Genomic DNA, 27,647 nt, shown 5'->3' on the forward strand with positions numbered 1-27,647 from the left:
AGTTCTCCTCAGAATGTTCATTCCAAACTCTGCACCAGATTTCATACTTTCTCATCCAAAAAGCTTTCCAGGATGACTTCCTTCCTTTGAAAGATGCATAGCCTTCAAGGATTTGGGCCATTGTCTTCCAGCTTCCAGAAATACCAAGATAATTCACATCTAAATATTCAGTTTCCTTTCCCAGCTCCTGCCTAGTGAAAACTGCTCATTTTTCAAGAGTCCTTTCAAGTACCATTGTCTCTAGCAAACTTTCTTGGTTCATTCAGGTGGCTATACAAAAATAGTGTAGACTGAGTGACTTAACACTTCTCACAGCTCTAGATACTCAAGCTTTCCAGCACCAGCAGATTCTCCGTCTCTGTGAGCTCACTTTATGGTTCATAGACAGTGGTCTTCTGGCTCTGTCCTCACATAGTGGAAAAGGGTAAGAGAGATCTCTGGAGTCTCTTTCATAAGGGCAAGAATCCCATTCTGACTACTCTACCCCCATGAGCCAATCACCTCCTCAAAACCCTGCCTTCTAATACCATCACATTGAAGAAGTAGGATTTCACCATAGGAATTCTGGGAGGATACAAGGATTCAGTTCATAACAGTTCTTAATATTTTGGCATATTCCCCACACTGCCCTGCCCCACCCCCACTCCCATGCCCCTGGTCTTTTTCTGGCAGTTAGCTGCTTCCTTATCTGTTCCAATAGCATGTTACATTTCTCATTTCTCAGTAATATAGGTTTCGTGTTGTATATAACTTAAAAAAAAACAATTGCACCCACTCAAGTCTGTAGGTTTCTTGATGGCAGGGGTTTATGCTTTCGTTATCTTTAGAGTATGAGAATTTAGCACAGCATCAGTTTCATGAATGGAAAAAAAAAGACTTAATGAATGAACATCTTATCTTAGTTGGCCCCATCATATCTCATTGCCTTCAAGAAAATGAGTAGCCTGTAAATATTCTACAAGTAACTGTAAATTTCAGACTGTTGGAACAATCTAGTCAATGCCACTCTCCAGGTTTCCTAACACATTTGACACTGTGTTGGAAGACACAGGCAAAAGTACCTTAAGGCTTGCTTTGACCTCCATCCGGCATTAATGAGGACTTAAAAGACAAGTGAAAATGAGCTGTGAATGTTAGTGTGTCGGCCTTTACTTGTAGTTGTTCATTCTTTCTCTGAGATATACAGCAAGACACAGGGGTTCTGCCTCTGTGATTGAAGTGGTAGGCTCCAGTGCACAGGAGAGATGGCTGTGACATTACCACATGGAGCACCCGTGAATGGGACAATCCCAGACAACTTGGCGTGGGTAAAACCACTAAAGCGTAGATCCAATTGATATGTTCTGGCAACATCTCCTGAGTATGCACCAGAGACAAAAGATCAAGGGAGCAATAACTCTTCTTTGGCACTCCAGCTATAGCAGTGAAGTCATGATATCTCAGTTCCCAGCAGCACAGCCCCAAGTCATTTTCCTAAGAGGTGTCTTCTTATCAGAATATGTTTAGCTAAGATGGGAAAGATATTCTATGTACCAGAGTGGTACTAACATTCAGTGTTACTGCAGAAGAATATTTATTTTGCTGATGATCAGTGGAGTCTTTGAAATATTTCGATTGCATTTTTGGTTTGGAGATATGGCCTTGATTATAATGGCACATCTTCATGCTGTGTTGTGTTTGACTCTGCGACTCCATGGAATGTAGCCTGCCAAGCTCCTCTGTCCTTGGAATTCTTCAGGCAAGAATACTGGAGTGGGTTGTCATTTCCTCCTCCAGGGGATCTTCATGACCTCAGGATCAGACCCACATCTCCTGTGTCTCCTGCACTGACAAGTGGATTCTTTACCACTGAGCCACCTGGGAAGCCCTGATTATAATGGACTCCTTGTTAAACTCTAAGAATTTGGCCCCCAAATATGTTTCTGAAACTGTTATAATTTTATCTATGTTAACTTTGTATCATTACTTCTGATGTGCGTGTTTTATCTTTCCTGCAGACAGTCAACTCCTTAGAACAAGGATCACATATTAATCACCCCTGTCTCCTGTTACCATTATCTATAGCACTGTGACTTGCATATGCTAGATTCATAATAAATATTTTGTCAATTAAATTAGTGGGAATGTTAAACTTTGCTCAGGTTCTGGCATGGTTCAGGTTTAGGCAAAATCAGAGACCCTGGGGGACAAGTCAAAAAATTCATGGTGGCTTACTTTTTCAGCCTGCCTTGTTATTCAGGAATTTTTGAAACATGGGAAATTTAAGAAGAAAATTTGTGGAAAACTGATATTTATCAAATGCCTGTTTTATCCATAATTTTTAAAAGATCCAACTATTGGCATGGGAATGTAAATGCTTCTTTCTGTTTGATTGATGATTGACCAGTTCCTCTTGATTTCCTTTGTTGATCTTCACATCTCCTTGACCTCCAAATGTCAGGATGCAGGGTTTAGCTTTTGGACTTGCCTCTCTTTTTAATCTCATCACAGCTCAAGGTTTTAGATAATATTCATATGTTAATAGGGGCTTCCCTGGGGGCTCAGATGGTAAAGAATCTGCCTGCAATGCAGGAGACCTGGGTTCAATCCCTGGGTTGGGAGGGTCCCCTGGAGAAGGCAGTGGCAATCCACTCCAGTATTCTTGCTTGGAGAATTCCATGGACAGACCATGGGGTCACAAAGAGTTGGACACGACTGAGCGACTTTCACTCCCCTACTCACACGTTAATGAATCCAATTGCCAGCATTCACTGGATCATAGAGAAAGCTAGGGAATTCCAGAAAAACACCTACCTCTGTTTCATTGACTACACCAAAGCCTTTGAATATATGGATCATAACAAACTGTGGAAGCTTTTAGATATTTGGGAATACCAGACCATCTTACCTGTCTCCTGAGAAACCTGTATGCAGGTCAAGAAGCAACAGTTAATATGGAAAAACTGATTGGTTCAAGATTGAGAAAAGAGTATGACAGGGTTGTCTGCTGTCTCCCTGTTGGTTTGGCCTATATGCTGAACACATTATGAGAAATGACAGGCTGGATGAGTTACAAGCTGGAATCAAGATAGGTGGGAGAAACACCAACAACCTCAGATATATGGATGACGCCACTCTAATGACAGAAAGTGAAGAGGAACTAAAAAGCCTCTTGATGAGGGCAAAGGAGGAGAGTGAAAGAGCCAGCCTAAACTAAATATTAAAAAACTAAGGTCATGGCATCTGGCCCCATTACTTCATGACAAATAAAGGGGGAAAAGGTGGAAGTGGTGACAGATTTCCTCTTCTAGGGCTCTAAAAATCACTGTGGATGGTGACTGCAGCCATGAAATCAGAAGATGTTTGCTTCTTGGCAGAAAAGCTATGACAAACCTAGACAGTGTGTTGAAAGGCAAAGACATCACTCTGCTGACAAAGGTCCATATAGTCAAGGCTATGGTCTTCCCAGTGGTCATGCATGGTTTTGAGAGCTGGACTGTAAAGAAGGCAGAGCACCGAAGAATTGATGCCTTCAAAGTGTGGAGCTGGAGAAGTCTCTTGAGAATCCCTTTGACAGCAAGGAGATCAAACCAGTCAATCTTAAGGGGAATCAACCCTGAATACCGGTTGGAAACACTGATGTTGAAGCTGAAACTCCAGTCCTTTGGTCATCTGATGTGAACAGCTGACTCAATGGAAAAGTCCCTGATCTGGGAAAGGTTGAGGGCAGAAGAAGAGAGTGTCAGAAGATGAGATGGCTGGATGGTATCACTGATAAAATGGATATGAACTTGGGAAAACTTCGGGAGATGGTGAGGAACAGGGAGGCCTGGTGTGCTGCAGTCCATGACACGACTGAGCAACTGAACAACAACATATGTTAATGAGTCTACAGTCTACTCTGGGGTCTAAGAGCTTGCTTGCTACTCTACTTGGATGTCTACTGGGTAGTGGTGACTTATTCGTTAAAGTCAGGTTTGACTCTTAAGACCCAATGAGCTGTAGCCCACCAGGATCCTCTGTCCATGGGATTTCCCAGCAAGAATAATGGAGTGGGTTGCTGTTTCCTTCTCCAAGGGATCTTCCCCATCCAAGGACTGAACTCGCATCTCGTGCATCTCTTGCCTTGCAGGTGGATTCTTTACTGCTGAGCCACTAGAGAAGCCCAGTCTACTGGGTACCTCACAGCCAATCTGTCCAAATCTGAATTTCTGATCTCCACTCAAAATCTTACACTTCCCACAGTCTTGGCTATCTCTAAATAGCAACTTCATCTTTCCAGTTTCTCAGCCAAAATTCTTGGAGTCATCATTCACACCTCTCCCCTTTTTCCTCTGCATATAACCCATCAGCAAACCCTGTTGGCTCTGCCATAAAAATATATCTAGAATCAGACTCTTTCTTCCTACATCACTGCTACCATGGTGCGTTAAACACCCATCATCTTGCCCCTGTGTAGTTGAAATTACTTCCTGATTTCTATGAATCCACCTTTCCTCTCATATCTGTTTTCAGCACAGTACTCAGTGTTCCTTTAAAACTCAAGGTAGTGTGCTATCATTTCTTTGCAGTCAGTAACTTCCATCACATTTAGAGTAAAAGCCACAGCCCTTTCAGTAGCTATAAGGTCTTTAATAATCTAGCTCCATACGGTTGCTCTGACCTCATTATACTCTTTTCCCTCTGTTTGCTCTGCTTCAGCAACTCTGGTCCCCTTACCTCTTCTCCTAAAACACCAGGGGTGTTACTGCCTCAGGGATTTTTTTTTTTTAATTTATTTGATTGCATCGGGTCTTTGTTGTAGGCATGTGGGCTTCTCTCTGGTTGCGTCATGCAAGCTCTAGAGCACAAGGGCCCTGTACTTGCAGTGTGTGGCTGTCCAGTTCTGCCATCATCTGTTTCCTCTGCCTGGAATGCCCAGTCTCCAGATAGCTGCAGGGTTGCACCCTCATATCTTTAAGGTTGTCCTCTGTACTCAAATGGCCCATATCAGAGGCCTCCCTGATCACACAAGTTTAAACTGTATCCATCCACTTCTATATCATTTTTTTCCTCTATGGAACTTTTCACTGTTTGACCTGTTTACATATTTGTCTGTCTCTGTGAAGGCAGGAGGCATTTCCAACCATTTCTTTCATTTCACCATTTCTTTTCATTTCTTCCAGCCACTTCATACTCCTGCATCTAGAAGTGCTTACCTGATGGTGATAAGAAAGAAATCTTTGTTGAATAAATTAGTGAATACTTTTCTGGTAGTTGGTATATGCTATTTTCAAATAGTTTATTCCAATGGCATTAACAAATTAAGTGGTTGAATTTGCCATGAGGTGCTTTTAGATTTGTAATAAGAGGAATGATAAGCTATTGAAATGTATGAACTATAGCTTTTTGTCACTTTTCACAGTCTATTATAAACAATGAAGCTAAAACTTTAATGGAAGAAGTAACACAAAACTTGTGCTGTGCTTAGCTGTGTCCATGTCTTTGCTACCCCATGGACTGTAGCCCATTAGGCTCCTCTGTCCATGGGATTCTTCAGGCAAGAATACTGGAGTGGATTGCCATACCCTCTTCCAGGGGGTCTTCCCAACTCATGGATTGTGCATTGCAGGTGGATTCTTTACCGTCTGAGCAGAAGCCCAAGAATACTGGAGTGGGTAGCCTATCCCTTCTGCAGGAGAACTTCCTGACCCAGGAATCAAACTGGGGTCTCCTGCATTGCAGGTGAATTCTTTACCAGCTGAGCTACCAGGGAAGCCCAAAAGACTTTCTTTTAAGGCTTGGATTTCAACAGATGGTCAAACAGAATTAGAATGTGTTTATTTCTTAAGTCAACCTGGAGAAAACCTACAAATGAAGATGTTATATTTTATGCCTTTTTCTATTGTGGAACAAATTAGTTCTATTTTCTGAATTATTATCGTGAACCACTGGTGTGAAGACTCTGGTCTTTAGAGCCACTTGGATTCATATGTCAGCACTGCTATTTTCTTGTGTGCTTGCGTGCTACATACTAAGTGCTTCAGTCATGTCTGACTCTTTGTGACCCTATGGACTTTAGCTTACCATTCTCCTCTGTCCGTGGGATTCTCCAGGCAAGAATACTGGAGTGGGTTGCCATGCCCTCCTTCAAGGCATCTTTCTGACCCAGGGATCGAACGCAGCTCTCCTGCTTCTCCTGTACTGACAAGCTGATTCTTTACCACTAGTGCCACCTGGGAAGCCCCTATTTTCTTGTGTGCTGTGCATGGGCATCACTTAAAGAGGCTTCTCATTCCTCATTTATAACACGTAGATAGCAATATCTAGTTAAATGTGAAAACCTACACAAGACATGTTAGGCATGTAACAGGTGTATTGTTTTTTCTCAAATATTCCTACTCTTTATTTTTTGTCTTTTGCAAATTGTGGGTTGGCCTAGATACAGAGGAGATGCTCCAGGCTCCCAGGTGTTTGTTCATGTGATACATTTGCCAACACAGGGAACTGTCTTTTGCTATTTGATCAGGCAGTAGCTGAAGTAGAGCTGAAGTTGTGGGAAGAGACTCCAGTTCCCCTCTGGGAGGAGAGTGCCCAAGCAGACAGGATACCCCCCTTCTTTCCCAGGACCCCTGAGAAAGATGAGCTGCCCTCTGCATCCTTTATTTTATTTATTTATTTTTTTCATTTATTTTTATTAGTTGGAGGCTAATTACTTTACAATATTGTAGTGGGTTTTGTCATTCATTGACATGAATCAGCCATGGATTTACATGTATTCCCCATCCTGATAATCCCATCACATGGTATTATTGCAGTGTTTGAAACTTTGGAGATGGGCAGCAGAGGGAATTAGTGAAGGGAATTCTTTTTTCTATAAACAAATCCTTTCACTTTCTCCTCCTAACTTATTAGAGATATACTTAGATTAGCAAAGGCATTTGATTTTATCTGGGTTATTCCATAACTCATATTTAATGGTTTATAAAGAAATTGACCTGATAATCTCAGAATTATGTTGAATTTCGAAAATTTCTTTGTTATTCCTTATTTTAGTGAGTTGTAAAGAACTTTTGAGATTTTAAGACCTTTGAGACTCTCACTAATTTCATTTTATTAAAGAAGTTTTTTTCCTCCCTCTATAGTAAATAGGTAAAAGTAAATTAACACATGTTCAAACTCGTTTGTCAAAGCTTACATAATTTTTTTTTATTGCCCTATATCACCTACTTATCTTCGAGAAGAGTAGCTTACAAACCTAGTACCTCTCTCTTAAACAAAAGAAAATTCTATTTTTTTTTACAGAGCTTTGAAGAGTTCCTAAATTTATCTATAAATTTTCCCGTGTTGAATTCAAGTGTGGAATTGAATTTGAAGAGTTCAGTTATACATTTTCCATATTTTCTTAGGGAAGGGGCAGGCAATAGCTAATGATTTCCCTTTATCTCCCGAAAAGCTTCCTTCTCCACAACTGTTTTCACCAACCAGCATTCCTGATTCTCAGCAGAAATGCAGACCCGGCGCTCACCTTCGGTGGGCTCTGCCCATCTCCGACATGGCTTTGTTCGAGCATGCGGAGTCTCTGTGAGATGCAGTTAAAATTCCCAGTGGGCACAAACTGGACATCACTGAATGAGCTGGCAATTTGATCCTGGCAGGCTCAGCGGTGCGCATGGCCGGCGCGCTCCTCTGGGAACGCGGGGTCCCCAGCGCTGGTGCGCGCCGCTTGCGCCCCTTGGCGGTAACCGCGCGCACCGACATTCATACACACGCGACCTACATGGGTCTTCGCTGGAAACTTGAGTCCTTGAGTTCTCAGGGTGCAGGTGGTTTGAGAAAAAGAAAAGTCGTGAAGGTTCACACTTGTGAGAGGCGACATTTTATTCTTTGTTGGAGTGTGAACTGTTTGTGATTTATAAAAACATGTCTGCTGACAGTATAGGTGACGTGCACGGGTTTATTCATTGCCGATTATTCTCTTTCTACTCCATCTCTACCTAAGAACTCTTCTTGTGTAACTAGTAAAGTTTTGTCATTTTTCCAAATAGGCTTTGATCTAGTGTCAGTTGGGTCATTTGCGGGGAGGTGATTATTTCGTTGTTATTGTTGCTTGGTTCCTAATCACTCCAGGAGACAAGAATAAAATCCCAAATAGATTTTATAGAATGTCTCATTTTCTAAGGTACCACTCTGAAGCGACAAGATGCCATGCAATAAGTAAGAGAAATCTGACTTTGAGTTCTGATCTAAGAGTTTATCTCGTGGGCAAGTTACTTGGGGTCCCAGGGCCTCCATTTTCCTATCTATGTAATCTAATTGCGAATGTTCCTGCGTGCTGTATGCAGTGTTTATAGTAGTGCCTGGCCTGTAGGAAATTCCTCATGAACATTAACCGTATGAAGTTTCATCAATTGAACGTTCACCTACATTGTTGTGTAGTTTTTTTGCCCATGAGGTTTGTAAGGGTGAGATGGGGATGGTTTTATAATGAGCTTTTTAATCCCTTATGAGTTCGTTTTGGATATGGTGTAAGGTGAAACTCCAAATCGGAGGCTCTCTGATGGGCCATATTTTCCAAAGTGCCATCTGTTGAGAGATTTCTTCCTTCCCCATTGATTTTTTGGGAAGCCATGGAGCTTCCTTTATCATTTGTCGCATCCTGTTACCTGTTTCAGAGATGCTCTCTAGTTGCTTCGTCGTTGCTCAGTTCTTGTTCTTTTATTTTTTACTCTTTTATTGAAGTACTACTTATAGCCAATGAAGTGACAGAATCTTCACTGTAGAGCTTGAAGAATGTTTATCTTTCCACTCTTGTCATTACCACCCACATCCACTTGGAAACCTCAAACCTCTTCCTCCTACCTGTTCTGTAATATAACCACTCTTCTCACTTCTACCACCGTAAATTAAGGACATTTCTTTCTATTCTTGGTTTGTTTAGGAATAGAATAGGAGATACATTTTATGATATACTTATTCTGCATCTTTTGAAGTAACCATAGGATTTTTTCCCCTTCTTTATTCTACTGAGTAGATTATATTGGATTTTAAAATGTTAAACCAGCTTTGTGTTTTCAGAATAAGTTCCACCTGGTTGCAATGTATTTTATTTTTCCTATATATCAAGGGATTTGAATTTCAAATATCTTGGATATGATTTCTTATATCTTTTTCATGAATGATACTGGCCTGCCATTTTCTTGAAATGTCCTTTTCAGGTTTTTGTTCCAATGTTATGCTTGCCCATCACATGAGATGGACAGTGTTTACTTCCTTTTCTATTCTCCTGCTATGTGAGTTTGATATTATTTCTTCTTTTAAAGTTGGCAGATTTCACTAGTAAAGCCATGTGAGGCTGGAGTCTTATTGGTGAAAAGAAATAATTGACTAAATTTATTTAATACATAGTGGATCTTTTAGATTTTCTTCTTTTGTTGGACCTTTTCTATTATTTTCTTTTAGTTGTGCAGTCATGTCCGACTCTTTGTGACTCCATGGACTGTAGCCCTGACCTGCCAGGCTCCTCTGTCCATGGAATTCTCTAGTCAAGAATACTGGACTGGGTAGTCATTCCCTTCTCCAGAGGATCTTCCTGACCCAGGGATCGAACCTGGCTCTCCTGCATTGCAGGCAGATTCTTTACCAACAGAGCCACCGGGAAAGTCCAATTACATAACTTTTTTCCCCAAGTATGCATGTAAAATTATTCCTTAAAAATACTACTTTAGCGCCACCCACAAGTTGAATATGTTATATTTTTATTGCAAGTAAGTTTCAACATAGTTTCTGATTTTTACAATTGTTTTTTTCTGGATATCATTCTTTTATTGATGTCTAGTTTACTTCTTTGTAGTCAAAGAATATGCTCATGATTTTACTTCTTTGAACTTTGAAATTTGTGATGCTTTCATTATGGCTCTGCTGAGGAATCTGTATGCAGGTCAGAAACAACAGTTAGAACTGGACATGGAACAACAGACTGGTTCCAAATCGGGAAAGGAGTATGTCAGGGCTGTATATTGTCACCCTGCTTATTTAACTTATATGTGGAATACATCATGTGAAATGCTGGGCTGGATGAAGCACAAGCTGGAATCAAGATAGCTGGGAGAAATATCAATAACCTCAGATATGCAGATTACCCTACCCTTATGGCAGAAAACAAAGAAGAATTAAAGAGCCTCTTGATAAAAATGAAAGAGGAGAGTGGAAAAAGTTGGCTTAAGACTCAATATTCAGAAAACTAAGATCATGGCATCCGGTCCCATTACTTCATGGCAACTAGATGGGGAAACAATGGAAACAGTGGGAGACTTTATTTTTTTTTGGGGCTCCAAAATCACTGCAGATGGTGACTTCAGCCATGAAATTAAAAGACACTTGCTCTTTGGAAGGAAACCTATGGCCAACCTGGGTAGCGTGTTAAAAAGCAGAGACATTACTTTACTGGGAAAGGTCCGTCTAGTCAAAGCTATGTTTTTTCTAGTAGTCATGCATGAATGTGAGAGTTGGACTCTAAAGAAAGCTGAGTGCTGAAGAATTGATGCTTTTGAACTGTGGTGTTGGAGAAGACTCTTGAGAGTCCCTTGGACTGCAAGAGATCCAGCCAGCCCATCCTAAAGGAAATCAGTCCTGAATATTCATTGGAAGGACTGATGCTAAAGCTGAAACTCTAATATTTTCACCACCTGATGCGAAGAACTGACTCATTGGAAAAGACCCTGATGCTAGGAAAGATTGAAGGCAGGAGAAGGGGAAGACAGTGGATGAGATGGTTGGATGGCATCACCAAGTCAATGGACATGAGTCTGAGCAAGCTCTGGGAGTTGGTGATGGACAGGAAAGCCTGCCATGCTGCAGTCCATGGGGTCACAAAGAGTCAGACACAACTGAGTGACTGAACTGAACTAAAAGATCATTTTTTTTTTTTTTAGAATCAATGGTTTTATTGAAGGTTAAGGTACTCAAATATTAATAGGTCATAGGCAAAGGGAAGAAACAGAAGTCTCAGATGCGCTGGTAGAGGAGGGAGGGTACAAACAACTCTGCCCGACAAACATTCCAGATCCAGGGCTTCCATAGTTCTCCAAGGCTTGATTTCTCATGGGTCACTTTCCATTCAAAGGATCTTAGGGACCAAATGCAACAGGATTCCTTCAGTTACCAACCAAGAGTCTTTGGGTCTTCTCTCAGGCAAGGCATCCAGTGAAAATAAGATCTAGTTTTCAGATTCCTCTGGAGGATTAAAAAGTCTCTTTCGCATTGCGTTGCCAAGTTCCCTGCTCTTGTTCCTCTTTTCCATGTACTCATTCTTCAAGCATTTTCTCATCTCCCAATCAAGATCATTGCAATGACCAAAAAATTTCAGAATGCTGTGATTTTTGTGACATTCCTTAAGCAAGTTAATCAAGACGTTGCATTCTTCAGTATGCAAGTGTGGAGATAAGTCAGGATGCATCTTTAGGAGGAGATGGAACACAGCAGAGCAACCCGACTAGTGGCCACACCCGGAGACCGGAACAGGTATTCACCGGCGAAGACTCTGCGCCTCCAAACTCGAGGCCTGGACGCCGGAGCCGGGCCAGCTCCGCGAGGCTAAGGCAAGGCGCCCTCCACTGCTGACCCTGCTCTGCCAGCCCCCCTAAAAGATCATTTTTGATAACCATAAGGAGTAGCAAGAAGATGTGTGTTACGTATATTCTCTATATTAAGGTAATTTGGTTAATCATGTTCAATTTTTATATAATCTGATCTGTTTTCTTTTTTTACATTAGTTTTTGTGAGGGGAATGTTAAAAAATGTTAAAAACATCTCAGGTGATGTAATTTAGTTCACCAGTGCCTGCTCTGTTGAAGAACTAGGTGTCTATTCTTGAAGAAAGAAACTCATGGAAGGGTGTGTTTTCTTACTATATACTGATAACTTCTTATACTAATTTGTACCAACATTTCCTTGATTGTGACTTATGCCAAGTAATTATGAAGAATGTTTTTTCTTCTGAGTATTGCATGAAGGCTACCAATTGGAACAGGCAAGTCCTGAATGTGAAAGCTTTCAATTTATCTACCTCATTTATGTGTTACTTTTGTAGCTATAATCTCTGTTTTCCCATTGGATGACTGCTAAAATGTTCCTAGACCTTAGCATAAACCGAAGAGTTGATGTATTGGTGGTAGCAGCTCAAAGTTCAAGATGTTGTAGTGGGAAAAAAAAACAAAAAACTTGAAAGATAAGAAATTGTTCTTTTTTTTCTTGAAGAAGAATTGTTCTTTTGTTCTTGAATATAACTTGAAGTTATATTACTTAGGGTTGTTATGTCTTCCTATTAAATTTAGTGTTTTATCCTTATGAAGCATTGTTTCTCATTTTGAATAATACTTTTTGTATTAAAGTTTATGCTGGTATTAATATAACTGTACCATACTATTTTAGGTTATTGTTTACATGTTATATCTTTTTCCTTTTCAGTTATATCAGATTTAAAGTGGGTCTTTTGTAAACAGATATACATTTGACTCTTGGACAACAGCTTGCTGAGGGCACCAACGCTCCCGGGTAGTCGGATATCTGCATGTATTTTACAGTCAGCTTTCCTTGTAGTTTCCTCCACATTTGCAGTTCTGCAAATCTGGCAGATCCAATCAGTCTTGGATTATGTATTATTTACTGTTGAAAGATAAGTTGACCCATGAGTCCAAACCCCGATTGTTCAAGGGTCAACTGTAGTTGGATTTTTTTTTTTTTCATTTTTATCTATTGTAACCATATTTATATTTTAAGTGGATTAGTCCATCAATTTACATTTATTGACATAATTGGGTTTAAGGCATCTTACTGTTTACGTTCTGCACTCATTCTGTCTGCTCTTTGCTCCGTTATTTTCTCTCTTGCCTTTTGGATTAATCAAATATGCCTATTATTCTATTTTTCTTAACTTTTTATTTATGTATTCTTTTATTCCTTGGGTGGTTACTCTAGAGATTATAATATTGACTTTTTAAAGTCTACTCTAAATTAGGTACTTTTAGCAGATACTTTCTGAGCAGTGTAAAGATTTTATACCATTCTAATCTCCTATACCCTCCTCTCGACTTTTGTGTTTCTGTGGTCATATCTTTTATTTATACAAATATCCCAGGGGGTTGTAATTAATTTCTGTTTCCATTGAGGAATAATGTAAATATTTTACCACTTCCTGTGGAGTGTAAAGTCCTCACAATAGTATATTCCTAATTCCTATCTAAGGTCCTTTACTGTCATGCATATACTTTAACTTATGCTTTAATGCCCAATATGTTGCTATTAATTTTGCTCTAGACAATTTTATAAAAATCAGAAATAAGAAAAATTTTAAATTTACCTTTGTTTACATGGTTTCTGAGCTTCTCAGGTAGCTCAATGGTAAAGAATCTGCCTGCCAGTGCAGGAGTTGCAGGTTTGATCCCTGGGTCAGGAAAATCCCCCTGAAAAGGAAATGGCAACCCATTCTAGTATTCTTGCCTGGGTAATGACATGGACAGAGAAGCCTGGTGGGCTACAGTCTGTGGGGTCGCAGAAGAGTCAGACATGACTCAGCAACTATACAACAACAATGTCATTTTTATCACTATTTGTTTTTATGTAGTTTCAATTTTCTCTCTGTATTATGGTTCTTCACTTCAAAGAAGTAGATCTTGTACTACAGGTATGTTGCAAATAAATGACAAAGAATCTGCCATAATTATTACCTCTGTTCCCCCACATATAATGTGTCCTTTTTTTCCTATTACTGCTTCAAGATTCTTTTTAAAATGCTGTTTTTCAGCAGTTTGAATATGGTGTGTTTGTTTAACTTATCTGGATTTGTGTCTTTTAATCTTCTTAATCTTCTTAAATCAGTGGTTTGATGTTTATTTATTTGGGATAATTCTTGGCTGTTATTCCTACACATTCTTTTCCTCTGTTCTTTCTTCTAGTGGGGTTCTGATGTCTCACTCATATGTTATACCTTTAAATATTGACCACAGTTCTTGGATGTTCTGTTCTTTCTTTTTACATCTGTGTTTTAATTTGAATAATTACCATTGACTTGTTTTTTTAACTTAACGGCTTTAAGCAACAGCCATTTAAATAAATATTTATTTGGCTGAGTTGGGCCTTAGTTGAGGCATGCAGTATCTTTGAATCTTTCATTGTGGCAAACAGGCTCTCTAGGCACATAGCCTCTGGAGCATGCGGATTTCATTGATCTGAGGCTTATAAAATCCTAGCTCCCTGACCAGGGATTGAACCCCGTCCCCTGCATTGCAAGGCAGATTCTTAACAACTAAACTACCAGGGATATCCCTGTTGACTTCTTTTTAAGTTTATAGCTTTTCCTTTATTATGTTAATTCTATTGTGATGCCATTAAAAGGATTCTCCATTTCTTACAGTGCTTTTCTTTTCTAACATTCCATCTGGATTTTTTTTTTTAAATAGTTTCCATCTCTGAAATACTTCATCTAATAATGCATGTTGTCTACCTTTCCTTTTAGTCTCTAACATATTCATCATAGTTGTTTAACTTTCCTCTGTCATAGTTCTAGCATCTGTGTCTGGTTCTCTGATTTGCTTTCTTTCGATGCTGTCTCATTTTTCCTTGCTTTTTTTGTGTGTCTCACCATTTGTTTCTGAAATCTGGACATCTTGTGTAATGTATATTGGTTGAAAACTGAGGTGAATGAGGTGAATAGCACTTATGATTGGATATATGCATACCTTATCTTTTAATATATCTTTAGTATAAGGAGTTGAGTCAAACTAACCAAGATTGAGCTTGGTTTAGGTTTAGTTATTGTTATTGTTACCTTCTATGCATCGTAGGCTTCAAATTCTTCTAGTGTTATCATGGTATTTAGGATAGAGGCAGGTTTACCAGAGAGTTTTTCCTTAATGTTTTTTCCACTGTTTGGTTTAAGTGTTTCCTTTGATACCCACATCACAGAAGGTCTGTCTCCATATTCTTGACACATCCCCTAGCTGGAGATTGCTGTTTCTAGTCATGATACTTGCTAGTAGGTGGAGTGGGATAGTGTTCTGTCTTGTCTGGTGTAGATTTGTTCTTAGGGGAGCGGCATCTGCCTCACTCTTGTGGGTGTGGCATTCTTGGTAATCTTGTCTCTTCCCCAGAGGTACAGGAGAGCTAATGATCTGGATCTCAGATGTGTTTCAGCCACTCTTTGCTGGTAGAGCTAGAGAGTTTTTTTCCATTCCTTTTCTTTAGCTGCAGAAGTTTTGACCTGTCCCTAAAGCCAACAGAATTTTCTGTCTTTCCTCTAGTGGGGGTTACATCTCCTATGCTCTAGTGGAGAGAGGGGAGAAGAATCTGTGTGGACTTTGTCCGTTTTCCGTTTTCCACTGTGGCTGCGGTTTCCTTCCAAAAGGACAGAACCTAGGAGACATTGTCTTTCCCTCTAGTCTTTCTTACTAGTACCCGGTGAGGATGGCTGAGAAGGGTCTGTGAGTGGGTATAGATTTCTATTGTATCTGTAGCTCTTAGAGGTTTCGTGCTCTCATACTACCTCATACTTAGACTTTAGCAATTTGTTAAAGGTTTTACCTACATTATTCATAATGCCTTGACTTGGGTCCAAGGCCTATCTCAGGTAGGCAGGTTTTAGTGTCTTGTATCTTTTTGGAGGCTCCTGTCTCTCCTTAGATTTTGAATTACTTGGTTGCCCTGAAAGATAAACTGTTTCTAAAGAATTCAAAATAAGTTATAATTTTGCACATTTTTTTTTTTTTTTTAGGGATGGGGATAATTTATTATGGGAAGCATACTATAGGTATTGTTGTTATTCAGTCACTATGTTGTGTCTGACTCTGCAACTCCATGGAGTGCAGCACACCAGGCTTCCATGACCTTCACTATCTCCCTGAGTTTGATCAGACTCATGGCCATTGAGTTGTTCATGCCGTCCAAATATCTCATCCTCTGTCATCCCCTTCTCCTGCTCTCAATCTTTCCAAGCATCAGGGTCTTTTCCAATGAGTGGACTCTTTGAATCGGGTGGCCAAAGTATTGGAACTTCAGTATCAGTCCTTCCAATGAATATTCAGGACTGATTTCCCTTAGGAATGACTGACTATATCTCCTCACGATCCAAGGGACTCTGAAGAGTCTTCTCAAACACCACAGTTCAAAAGCATCAATTCTTTTTTTTTTTTTTTTTCATTTATTTTTGTTAGTTGGAGGCTAATTACTTTACAACATTGCAGTGGTTTTTGTCATACATTGAAATGAATTAGCCATGGATTTACATGTATTCCCCATCCCGGTCCCCCCTCCCACCTCCCTCTCCACCCGAGCCCTCTGGGTCTTCCCAGTGCACCAGGCCTGAGCACTTGTCTCATGCATCCAACCTGGGCTAGTGACCTGTTTCACCCTAGATAATATACACGTTTTGAAAAAGCATCAATTCTTTAGCACTCAGCCTTCTTTATGGTCCAGGTTTCACATTCATGCATGACTACTGGAAAAACCATAGTTTTGACCATATGGACCTGTGTCAGCAAAGTAATGTCTCTGCTTTTGAATACGCTGTCTAGGTCTGTAATAGCGTTTCTTCCAAGGAGCAAGCATCTTTTAATTTCATGACTGCAGTCACCATCTGTAGTGATTTTGGAGCCCCCCCCAAAAGTCTGTGACTATTTCTATTGTTTCCCCATCTATTTGCCATGAAGTGATGGGACTGGATGCCATGATCTTAGATTTTTGAATGTTGAGTTTTAAGCCAGCTTTTTCACTCTCTTCTTTTACCTTCATCAAGAAGCTATTTAGCTCCTCTTTGCTTTATGCTGTTAAGAGTGGTGTCATCTGCATATCTGAGGTTATTGGTATTTCTCCTGGCAATCTTGATTCCAGCTTGTGCTTCATTCAGCTTGGCATTTCACATGATGTACTCTGCATATAAATTAAATAAGCAGGGTGGCAATATGAAGCCTTGACATACTCCTTTCCCAATTTTGAACCAGTTTGTTGTTCCATATCTAGATCTGACTGTTGCTTCTTGACCTGCATATGGTTTCTCAGGAGTCAGGTAAGGTGGTCTGGTATTCCCATCTCTTGAAGAATTTTCCACAATTTGTTATGATCCACACAGTCAAAGGCTTTAGTGTAGTCAATGAAGCAGAAGTAGATATTTTTCTGAAATTTTCTTGCTTTTTCTATGATCTAATGGATATTAGTAATTTGATCTCTGGTTCCTCTGCCTTTTCTAAATCCAGATTGAACATCTGGACATTCTTGGTTCACATACTGTTGATAGCTTGAAGGATTTTGAGAATTTCTTTGCTCACATGTGAAATAAGTGCAATTGTGTGATAGTTTGAAATTTTTTTGGCATTGCCTTTCTTTGGGATTGGAATGAAAACTAACCTTTTCTAGTCCTGCAGCGACTGCTGAGTTTTCCAAATTTGCTGCAATGTTGAATGCAGCACCTTAGAAGCATCATCTTTTAGGATTTGAAATAGCTCAGCTGGAATTCCATCACCTCCACTAGCTTTGTTCGTAGTGGTGCTTCCTAAGGCCCTCTTGACTTTGCATTCCAGGCTGTCTGGCTCTAGGTGATTGATTACATCATTGTAGTTATTCTGGTCATTAAGATCTTTTTGGTATAGTTCTTCTGTGCTACCTCTTCTTAATCTCTTCTGCTTCTGTTAGGTCCATACTGTTTCTATCCTTTATTGAGCCCACGTTTTCTTGAAATGTTCCCTTGGTATCTCTAATTTTCTTGAAGAGATATCTAGTCTTTCCCTTTGCACACTTGGTGCTGTATCTTCTCCACAGAATTGTTCATGATAATGGTGTCTTCATCGTGGAGTTTCTCTTTTATCATCTACAAAACTAACTTCTCTGACTACTCAGTGCTCTTTGCCATAGATTCATCCTTTTCTGAAATTAATCTGTAAGTTATTTCATCAAAAAATCTGTGGGAAAAACGGAGAAAGTTCTCCAAGAGCTTGTTGAGAGTCTTACTTTTTCTGTTTCCTCCCCTAGCTTCTGTGACTTTATCCGTAAGATTCAGTATCTGGCTTCATATCTGGTTGCAGTTTGGGCCATATTGCATCTCTGATAGCAGTGCTTTCCAGAGTGAATATAGCATATGGAGCCAGGAAAGAGTACTCTAGTACCTCAAAGGCAGAGCCCAAGAAAGAGGGATTGTGGTCTGAACTAAAGATAGACCTTGTTTTTTGGTTGGCGGCTCTAGATTTGGTTTCTCTAAGGTATGTTAGGAATAGGTATAAGAGCTTTTACATTCAGGGACTATTCTGATTGATTGGTGCTAATGTCTATTTGGCTGTTAAAATGTTAATATCATCCTCCTATTTTTACAGTATTCTATTTTTTAGATTGAAGTGTGAGTTTGCCATCCAGTGTATTTCAACCCAACCTTACCTGTGTTGCATTAATACTCAGAGATGACATTTCACTGATCACTATCCTTTAGTTCCTCCAGGGTCATGACCGTGCATGTTTGATGTTATGTTGGAAGTCTTACTCTTCTTCATCTTTCCACTAATCAGGTGTGGTTACCAGACTGGAAACACAACTCAGAAGTCTCAAAACAGTCCTGTTTAATACGAATCTTCTGCTCCTTCTGTCGTCTTCCCCCAAATTGTTTGAAAATTTCAGAGCCTTTTTATTTCAGAGGGAGTTTGTACTTTATGTGGTCGGTGCATCTCTGAAAAGTTGTTCAGTTTCACTGCAGAGCTTTTCATTACTAGGGCTTATGTCAAACGTGGGATATGATTCCTTAGGAAGGAGAAACCTCTGAGTTTTATACACCAAAAAGTTGTTATCCTTATCCTCTATATTCCTGAAGACTCTGATGCTTCATCCTGAGCAACTCTATATTCAGTGACTGTGACTGTGCTGTTCCGGGCCTGGCTGGGCTTTGGCTGACAGAATTTGCTCAATTGTGTTGTGCCGCTGGTCAATGCCCTGGGTAGGAATTTATGTTTTCCCTCTGCCTCCAATTGGTTGTCTTGTAATTGTTCAATCGGTGTTTCAAATAAGTGGATTGTGTACTTACTGGGTTATATTGAACAGTGTAGTGGTGGTGGTAGTGATGGTTATTATAACTGATATCATTTCTTGAAAGCTAATTAGGTGCCAGGCTGTTCTAACTGCTTTATATGCACAATTGTAAGTGCTTTATATGTACACGTCTTAAGTCCTATTGTTGACTCCATTTTACAAAAGAGGAAACTGAGGCACAGAGGCCATACTAGTTTATGAGAGAGCAGGATTTGAACACAGAAAGTCTGGGCTTTTGATCAAAATATTGTATTGTCTTTATAATAATTAACCTGTAGCATCCTTCTGTTTGCTTAAATTTTAGGTGAGTGTGAATATTTTATATGAATTTTCATGTTAATTATAGTTGTCAGAAGAATTATTTAAAAGGACTGATTAAGAAGAATAGGTTTATAGTTGAATGGGAAAAGTCACCAATGTATAAACATCTGAAAGGCTAAAGTCTTATTATTATAACCCATATTGATATAGATTTTAGTAAAGTATGTACCCAAGTGTTTTATATTGGGTTTAAAAGACAATATAAAGAGGGAACTTGAAAATTAATTTCTAAATGGAAACTTAAAAGTGCTAAACCTATAGACAGTACCATGAAGTGTCATCAGGACAAAGAAGTAGGAGAAACTTAGTGGAATTTATTAAGTATAATGAAAAACAAATATAGAACATGTCAGTATTCTGGGAGCTATTTCTTTAAAACAAAAATATCTGTTTATTCCCCAGAGAAAAATTCACTCAGGGACCAGCATTTAATGCAGTGTGTGAGGTTTTGCACAATTACCTTTCATCTGAGTGGTCCCCATAGGTCCAGCCTAAGCATCACCATTAGGAATGAAGTGGTCCTTTTGGAGCAATGTCTTGGGTGAATGTGAGGTGAAAGGAGATATAAAGAGCATCCATCACCTTCCCTTAGACAGGCTGTGTCACACTTCCCGCTGGGAATAGACATCAGGCTTTTCTGCTGCACCTGTGTGAACAAATAGCGATGCCCACCAGTGGTTTGATCTTGATTGTGAAGCTTCTTGCTGCATGTGTGATCATGTGGAACTCTAAAAATGATATGTTACACTTCCTTTCGGGAATTCTATTCCCAGAATAGTACAGTTCTTTGAAATCCTCATTTACATGCACTGCATGGTTTGCAGAAGGTGAGAATGCTCACACCTGCTTTGCAAATTGATAAACTATGCCCTACATTCATAACAGGTGGTTTGCTTGAAGTCAGGTAGTGAGTCAGCAGTGGGACTTCCAACAGAATCCAGTTTTTCTGTCACCTGCCGACTCTGGGAAAGATCTCCCAGCTCCCTCTTCACGTTAGGCAATTGGGGAAAAAAGTCTCAGTAGTTGGGAGAGATTGCCAGTTTTATCAGTCTGAGGGCATTGCCTTTCTGTGTGTGTATGTGTGTGTACACATCGGTGTATTTGTGTGTGTTTCTGTGTTTGCTCATGTTTTATGAAACATTTTTGCCAAGCCGTATCTTCTTCCCACTTCCCAGATGGTAGTTCTGATTTTTTTTTTTGGTTTTGGGAATTGCTCACAAATCAGAAGGCTTCATTTGCCAGTTGACAGATTTTAACAGCAGCTGGTAGGTGACCACCCTCCACCACCCGCTCCTCCCACTGTCTTCTTCGGCTGGGCAGCAGACAGTGCCGGAAAGCTGGGGAAGCTTAGCTCTGTGAGGGAGGTTTGACCATTACTGGAAAGATTCAATGTAAAACCAAATTGAAATGTGTCTTTCTGCTTAGATGAAAGCTGTTCTTACACCTCTTTCTTTGACTCCTTTTTTCCCATCAGTTCCTTTTTAGTAGAATGGTACCTTTGTCACATTTATTGTGCTGTAAGGGGAAGAAGTTACTTTTGAAAGTGCTATAATAGAGCTTGCTGAATGGGATATTGAAAATTCAACCCAAAAGAGATGAATCCGTTGAGTAGAAATCATTTTGAAATGTCTTTGAATGATGAGTTGTACTGAGACAAGTGTGGCCTTGATTGACTTTAATTGGTTGGAAAATACTGAATAAAAGATCCATGGAGGCCAGCCCCACACCAGCCCAAATCCCATCGAGTTTTGTGCTGTAAATTTTGTTTATTGCTCTCACTTTCTCTCTCACATAGTTAGCATTGAAATACCTGTTTCACTTCCTTGCCAGGAGCAGAATGTAGCTTTCATCAGTCTGTAGCATGGTTGTAGAGGTTTTCATTTGCTATATGGTATTCAGATTCAAAGGTGGTTTTAACCTTTCTCTCTGTTAGTGAATAGAGTGTGTTATCATTGATTGAAGTCAAGCATACATGCAATAAAATGGATTTCCAGTGGACAGTGGCCTTTTGTATTCAAGTGAAAAGCTGAAAAGAAAGAAAATTGAGGTTGTAATGTATCTGTTGCATTTGGTTATTAATAAACATCAGAGATGTCATATCATTTAATTCAAGTTGAAGAACATGAACTTTGGAACCAAACTGCCTGTGATTAAAGCCTAGGTGACTTTGGGCATGTTAAGTTACATTCTCTGTGCCTCAGTTTCCTTATCTATAAAATGGGGAGAAACAGTAATACCTGTCTTGTAGAATTGTTGTGAAGATTACATGAGATATTGAAAAGCACACAAGCTGCATAGAATAGATTTTCTTGAACTATTAAAATCTACTTAGTTTATTATTTTGAATGTTGGCTTTAAAGTTTCTTTGAAAATATTTGCAGCACATTAAAGGATAAAAGGTCACAATGTACAAGTAACTATAGGCCTCTTGATATTAAACATGACGATGTCCTCAAAACTGACTCCTGTTAGGTTGAGTTCAGAGAAAGACTTACAATCTGGGTTTCGAATGAGCTAAACTGCATTAATTTGCAGGTCTAGTCACATTTAGCACAAACACTATAGTTAGAAAAACACCGTGAAGCTGTTCAGAAATGGAGATGATGTTCACAGTATATTTCAAAGGTGGAAAAAAATAGTTCAACCTCATTTGAAAGGCAAATAATTACTAATCTACGTGAAGGGTAGTTGAACTTTGGGATATCTTTTAAATTCTACTGATCGTGAAAACAAGAAAGGCAAATGTGAGCCTGTATGTGATAGTATTTTAGGACTGAAAATAATTTAGAAATCAGAGTCCCTGCATGTTACAGTCTGGGAAGCTGGGACCTGGAGGATATAGTGAACTTGCTCTATATCACACAAGTAGGTGATGATGAGGAACCTGCATCATGACTCAGGCAGTGACTTGATATCACACTTACCTCCCTGGGTAAAGTAGGAGATCTAGATCAAATGGTGACTCTAACTCAGCGACGCTTGACACCAAGGATCTAGGCATTGTACTGAAGGTAAGTGTGGGTGGTGTCTGTGTGTGTGAGTTTGGCCAAAGAAGAAGGCTTTAGGTGTATCTGGTGTTGGAAGGCTCCTCCCTGGGTAAATTAGGAAATCTGGACATGAGAAAGGGCCTATTCAGGAAAGATGGACTTCATCTGCAAGAGGCTGCAGATACTAAAATCCTAAAAAAATTCAGCAGCACAATTTTCAAACTATAAGTTTGGAAGGGAATTTTATGGAGTTAGAATAGCAGGTGAATTACCTTGACAATGGCTAGAGAGGTTAGGAGGAAATTCAGTATCACAGATAATTGAAACAGGAATCCTGAGATAAATGACCCAATAAGTTGAAAGAAAGAGAAACATGGACATGGAAGGAAAGTCAGGTTATAAAAGAAACATGGTAGAATCCTAAAAATAAAGAAGGTGAATGTTGGCATTATTGTCAGCAACTGAATAGCTTAATAAAATTTGAAATTTCATAGAAATGTAGGATTATTTGAAGATAATTTTTTTATCATATTCTTCACTATGGAAAAGCCACTTAGTATTCTTGGTTTTAATTCCTTTCCTTGTGTGATCAGAATTAAAACAGCATACTCTCCTAATAATATATTATTTTAATTATGGCATTTAGGAGGATCAGAAATCATTTACTTAAACATTTCTCTAAATAGTGACAATTTCAATTCTATTATATTGTAGTATCCATTAGCTTAGGATGCTTTCATTTAGCCAATACCCAACACATTATTACTTGAGTTTATAAATATATCATTTATTTGAGTTTATAAAAATGAATCCACATAGGGTAATGATACTGAATAATGACAATGTCTATTACTTGTAAATGCCTGGTAAGTTTTGCAAACAAAAATATCATTAACAAGTTTTGAAAATCTGATTAAACATAACATTGGTAGATTGGGGAGCTTTCAAATTTAGTTAAGAAAAAACTCACTAAGGTACATTTAACAAAATTTTAGAAAGCTAATTCAGGAAGGGTTAAAGTAGGAGTGGTTAATGTTTTCTTTTCCCCAGGAATAGAGTATTTTGGTAGACAGATTCTTTCCTAGCCCTTTTATCTAGTGAAAGTGTCATTACAATGTATGAAATAAATTTTTATCCCTCATTATTTTGGGTAGCCCCATCAGATTTTGTTTATTTTTTAATTCTGTAGTTTTAGAAATACATCACCTGCAAATGTACAGATAGGTCATACTCGAAATGGACAACCAATAAGGACCTGCTGTATAACACATGGAACTCTGCTTGGTGTTATATGGCAGCTTGGATAGAAGGGGAATTTAGGGGAGAATGGATACATGTATATATGGCTGAGTCTGTTCACTGTTTGTCTGAAACTATCACAAGATTATTTACAATATTGTTGTTGTTCAGTTGCTAAGTCATGTCCGACTCTTGGCAACCCCATGAACTGCAGCCCAGCAGGTTTCCCTGTCCTTCACTATCTCCCTGAGTTTGCTCAAACTCATATTCATTGAGTCAGTGATGTCATCCAACCTTCTCATCCTCTGTCATCCCCTTCTCCTCTTGCCTTCAATCTTTCCCAGCATTGGGTCTTTTCCAATGAGTGGGCTCTTCACGTCAAGTGGCCAAAGTACTGGAGCTTCAGCTTCAGCATCAGTCCTTCCAGTGAATATTTAGAGTTGATTTCCTTTAGGATTGACTGGTTCGATCTCCTTGCTGTCCAAGGGACTCTCAAGTGTCTTCTCCAGCACCACAATTCAAAGCTGTTTTAAATAACCCTCAAAACCCTTACCCCTTGCTCTGAAATAAAAGCTGTCAATTTTTGACTGTCAACACAGTCATCATCCAGAAAATGACAAAAGCTTTACTGTCAGGGGTGAACTTGACTGAACATTGTACCAGCGGACCATAGTTTTCTTAGTTTGTCTTGGGTCTTTTGTGGCTATGACAGGTGCAGTGTCTTTTTTTGTAAGTGACCTCACTTTTGCATATGCCTATACATTGTCCTGGCTTAGATGGGTAATTTTGGAGTGCTGTGCTAAATCGCTTCAGTTGTTTCTGACTCTTTGTGACCCCATGGACTATAGCCTGCCAGGTTCCTCTGTCCATGGGATTCTTCAGGCAAGAATACTGGAATGGGTTGCTATTCCATTCTCTAGAGGATCTTCCCGACCCAGGGGTCTAACCTATATCACTTATGTCTCCTGCATTGGCAGGCAGGTTCTTTACCTCTAGTGCCACCTGGGAAGCCCTGAAAGTAAAAAGTGAAAGTCGCTCAGTCGTGTCTGACTCTTTGTGATCCCATGGACTGTATATACTCCCCATGGAGTATATGGTCCATGGAATTCTCTAGGCCAGAACACTGGAGTGAATAGCCTTTCCCTTCTCCAGGGGATATTCCCAATCCAGGTATCAAACCCAGGGCTCCTGCATTGCAGGCAGATGCTTTACCAGTTGAGCCGCAAGGGAATCCTTGTGCAGGGTCAAATCTTGCCCCTAGGGTGTTGTTAGGGTCAGATTCCAACCTTCAGGTTATTTGAAACATTGCTGGAAATGGTTGCCCCCTTAACTTCACCCTGTATCATGATCACTTTTAGTGTTATGTTCTAGAACTCAGGGTGAAGTAGTTCCAAGGACATATAGCTCAATTGTTTAGCATCTTATTTTTGACAATACATATTGTTCTATTTGTGCCTGTATATTGCTTTGATTTGTACTTTGTCTGAATTACTTGGTCAGAATTATATGATTCTGTTCATCTCTTTATTGTATTACAATAGCTCTTAACAATACTGAATCCATTGAATTAAGGGGGTAAAAAATGAAGATAAAAAAGCAGAGTAACCTCCCAGGATCACGTCTGGAGAATGGCTAGTATAAGGACTCCCTCAGAGTCAGGAGGGAAAGCAAGCCTGACCGAGGTACCCATTCTATTTCCAGCTTGCTCAGTAGCTGGTGATTGGAAGACATTCTGCAACAGACTTTAAAAAAAAAATAGAAGAGTAGAATGTAGAATACAGGAAGAAATTAATGAGGGAAAATGTTTTAAATTTTATTAGACAAGTAGATATTCACTTACAAGTTTAGCAAAAAGAAATTGAAATAGATTAATAGAGGCTAATTTTGATGAACAGTGATTATTGTCCACCCCTGCTTACCAATGGGTTCTATTCCAAGGGTGTCTTCATAAGCTACTTGGAATGTGAAAGGCTGTTTCCTGTTAAGAGCTGGGGCTGTCATCCAGATCACATAAGCCCATTTAATCTGTGTATATCAGAAATACAAGATAAAGAGTTGAATAAATGCTAGTGAAATATATAACAACCATTGGACACATTTGTGTTAAACACCCACTCTGTGCCTGATTGTGGTGACAGGTACTTTTCTGTGCTTGATGCTTTGGAGGTTCCAATTCTTCCCACTATAGTTGGATGTGGCTAATTAATTACTGCTTTCATTTAATAAATATTTATCGAGCAGCTGCTGTGGGCCTGACACTACACTAGCTTGGCTGTGAGGATGCAAAAGAGGTACTCTGCTCCCACTTTTAAGGAGCTGCCTCTCTAGAGGTGACGTGTACAAGTCCATGGAGAATGTTAAATTGTTTTGGTAATGTTTCGACTGGGGTAAGGACTGACAGGAGGAGGAGCAAGAATAAAGGAAAGAAACCCAAGCTCAGGTTTGCGTTTTGGAAAGGGGAGGGGAGAACAGATCCTGAAGAAGTTTAAGCATTTTGAAGAATGATGTTAAAATTAGGAGTTTGGGATTGACATACCCACTACTATATATAAAATGAGCTTCCCTGGCGGCTCAGCAGTAGAGAATCTGCTTGTAATGCAAGAGACGTGGAGACGTGGGTGCAATCCTTGGATCAGGAAGATCCCTTGGAGGAGGAAATGGCAACCCACTCCAGTAATCTTGCTTGGAAAATCCCATGGACAGAAGAGACTGTCAGGCTATAGTCCATAGGGTAGAAAAGAGTGAGACAGGACTGAGCAACTAAACAAGAACAACAATATATAAACTAGATAACCAACAAGGACCTACTGTGCAGCACAGGAAACTATACTCAGTATTTTGTAATAATCTATAAGGGAAAAGAATCTGAAAAGGAATATGTATAGATATATGGGCTCCCCAGGTGGCTCAGATGGTACAGAATCTGCCTGCAGTGCAGGAGACCGGGATTCAATCCCTGGGTCAGGAAGATCCCCTGGAGAAGGACATGGCAACCCATTCCAGTATTCTTGCCTGGAGAATGCCATGGACAGAGGAGCATGATGCGCTACAGTTCATGGGGCCACACAGTCGGACATGACGGAGTGACTAACACTTTCACTTTCATATATATATATATATATATATTCAGTCATATATAAGTATGACTGGATCGTTTCACTGTGCCCATGAAGCTAACACAACATTGTAAATCAACTTTACTCCAATTAAAAATTGTGAATGGAAAAAAAATTGTGAATGGGAGTTGAGGAAGCAGAGGTCATTCTGGGCACGGAAACTCGAGGATGGGAATAAAGGAAAAAGGTACCAGCACATAGGTTGGCAGTAGGTGGGTGCAGGATGGGCATGGTAGGGGTTGTACTGGAGGCTGGTGTTGAATGCATGAGTGAAGAGCTCTGGAGAGAATGGAGGAGCCAGTCGCTGTTTGGCCAGTCGCCGTTCTGGACTTGGCAGTTGAAGCTGTGGGTGATCTGACATTAGCAGGTTCAGCATGTGGACTGAGCCAAGAGCTCAAGATAGAACCCTTCAGAGCACTGGTGCCAAGAGATGAGCAGGAAGGATGCAGGGAAGTGTGAGGGAGGCTGCCTTGCTGTGGATGATCAGGGGAGCAGCCTCCTCTGTGGTATCACATTTCACATGTGGATCAATAGGTAGGACTCAAAAGCAGCAACCTCGGAGTGCAGCGTCAATGGACGTGTCATTGCATTTCTTCGACACCTTTGCCTTTGAGCTGCAAGAACAGCTCTCAGGTGCCCTTGTGGAACCTGGTTTCCACATTAAGTGATTTTCAGCAGCATGGGCTTTTGACCCCTTCAGCTTAATTGTGGCAGGAAGCCTGTTCACAAGGTCCTTTTACTTTTCTCATGTTTTAGTTCAATTCAGTTCAGTTGGTTGCTCAGTTGTGTCCAACTCTTTGTGACCCCATGGACCGCAGCACGCCAGGCTTCCTTGTTCATCACCAACTCCAGGAACTTGTTCAAACTTATGTCCATCAAGTCAGTGATGTCACACAACCATCTCATCCTCTGTCATCGCCTTCTCTTCCTGCCTTCAACCTTTCCCAGCATCAGGGTCTTTTCCAAA

General features: G+C 39.9%; 1 protein-coding gene and 1 pseudogene across 1 annotated transcript in view; one reads left to right on the top strand and one right to left on the bottom strand.

The window, feature by feature from the left end:
• Positions 1-27,647, top strand: part of SYT16 (synaptotagmin 16) — a 287,736-nt gene that overhangs the window by 181,057 nt on the left and 79,032 nt on the right. The window lies entirely within an intron of this gene.
• On the bottom strand, positions 10,877-11,591 carry LOC139035656 (COX assembly mitochondrial protein 2 homolog pseudogene; annotated as a pseudogene).

Source organism: Odocoileus virginianus, chromosome 6 (assembly GCF_023699985.2).
Source record: "Odocoileus virginianus isolate 20LAN1187 ecotype Illinois chromosome 6, Ovbor_1.2, whole genome shotgun sequence".
NCBI lineage: Eukaryota > Metazoa > Chordata > Mammalia > Artiodactyla > Cervidae > Odocoileus > Odocoileus virginianus.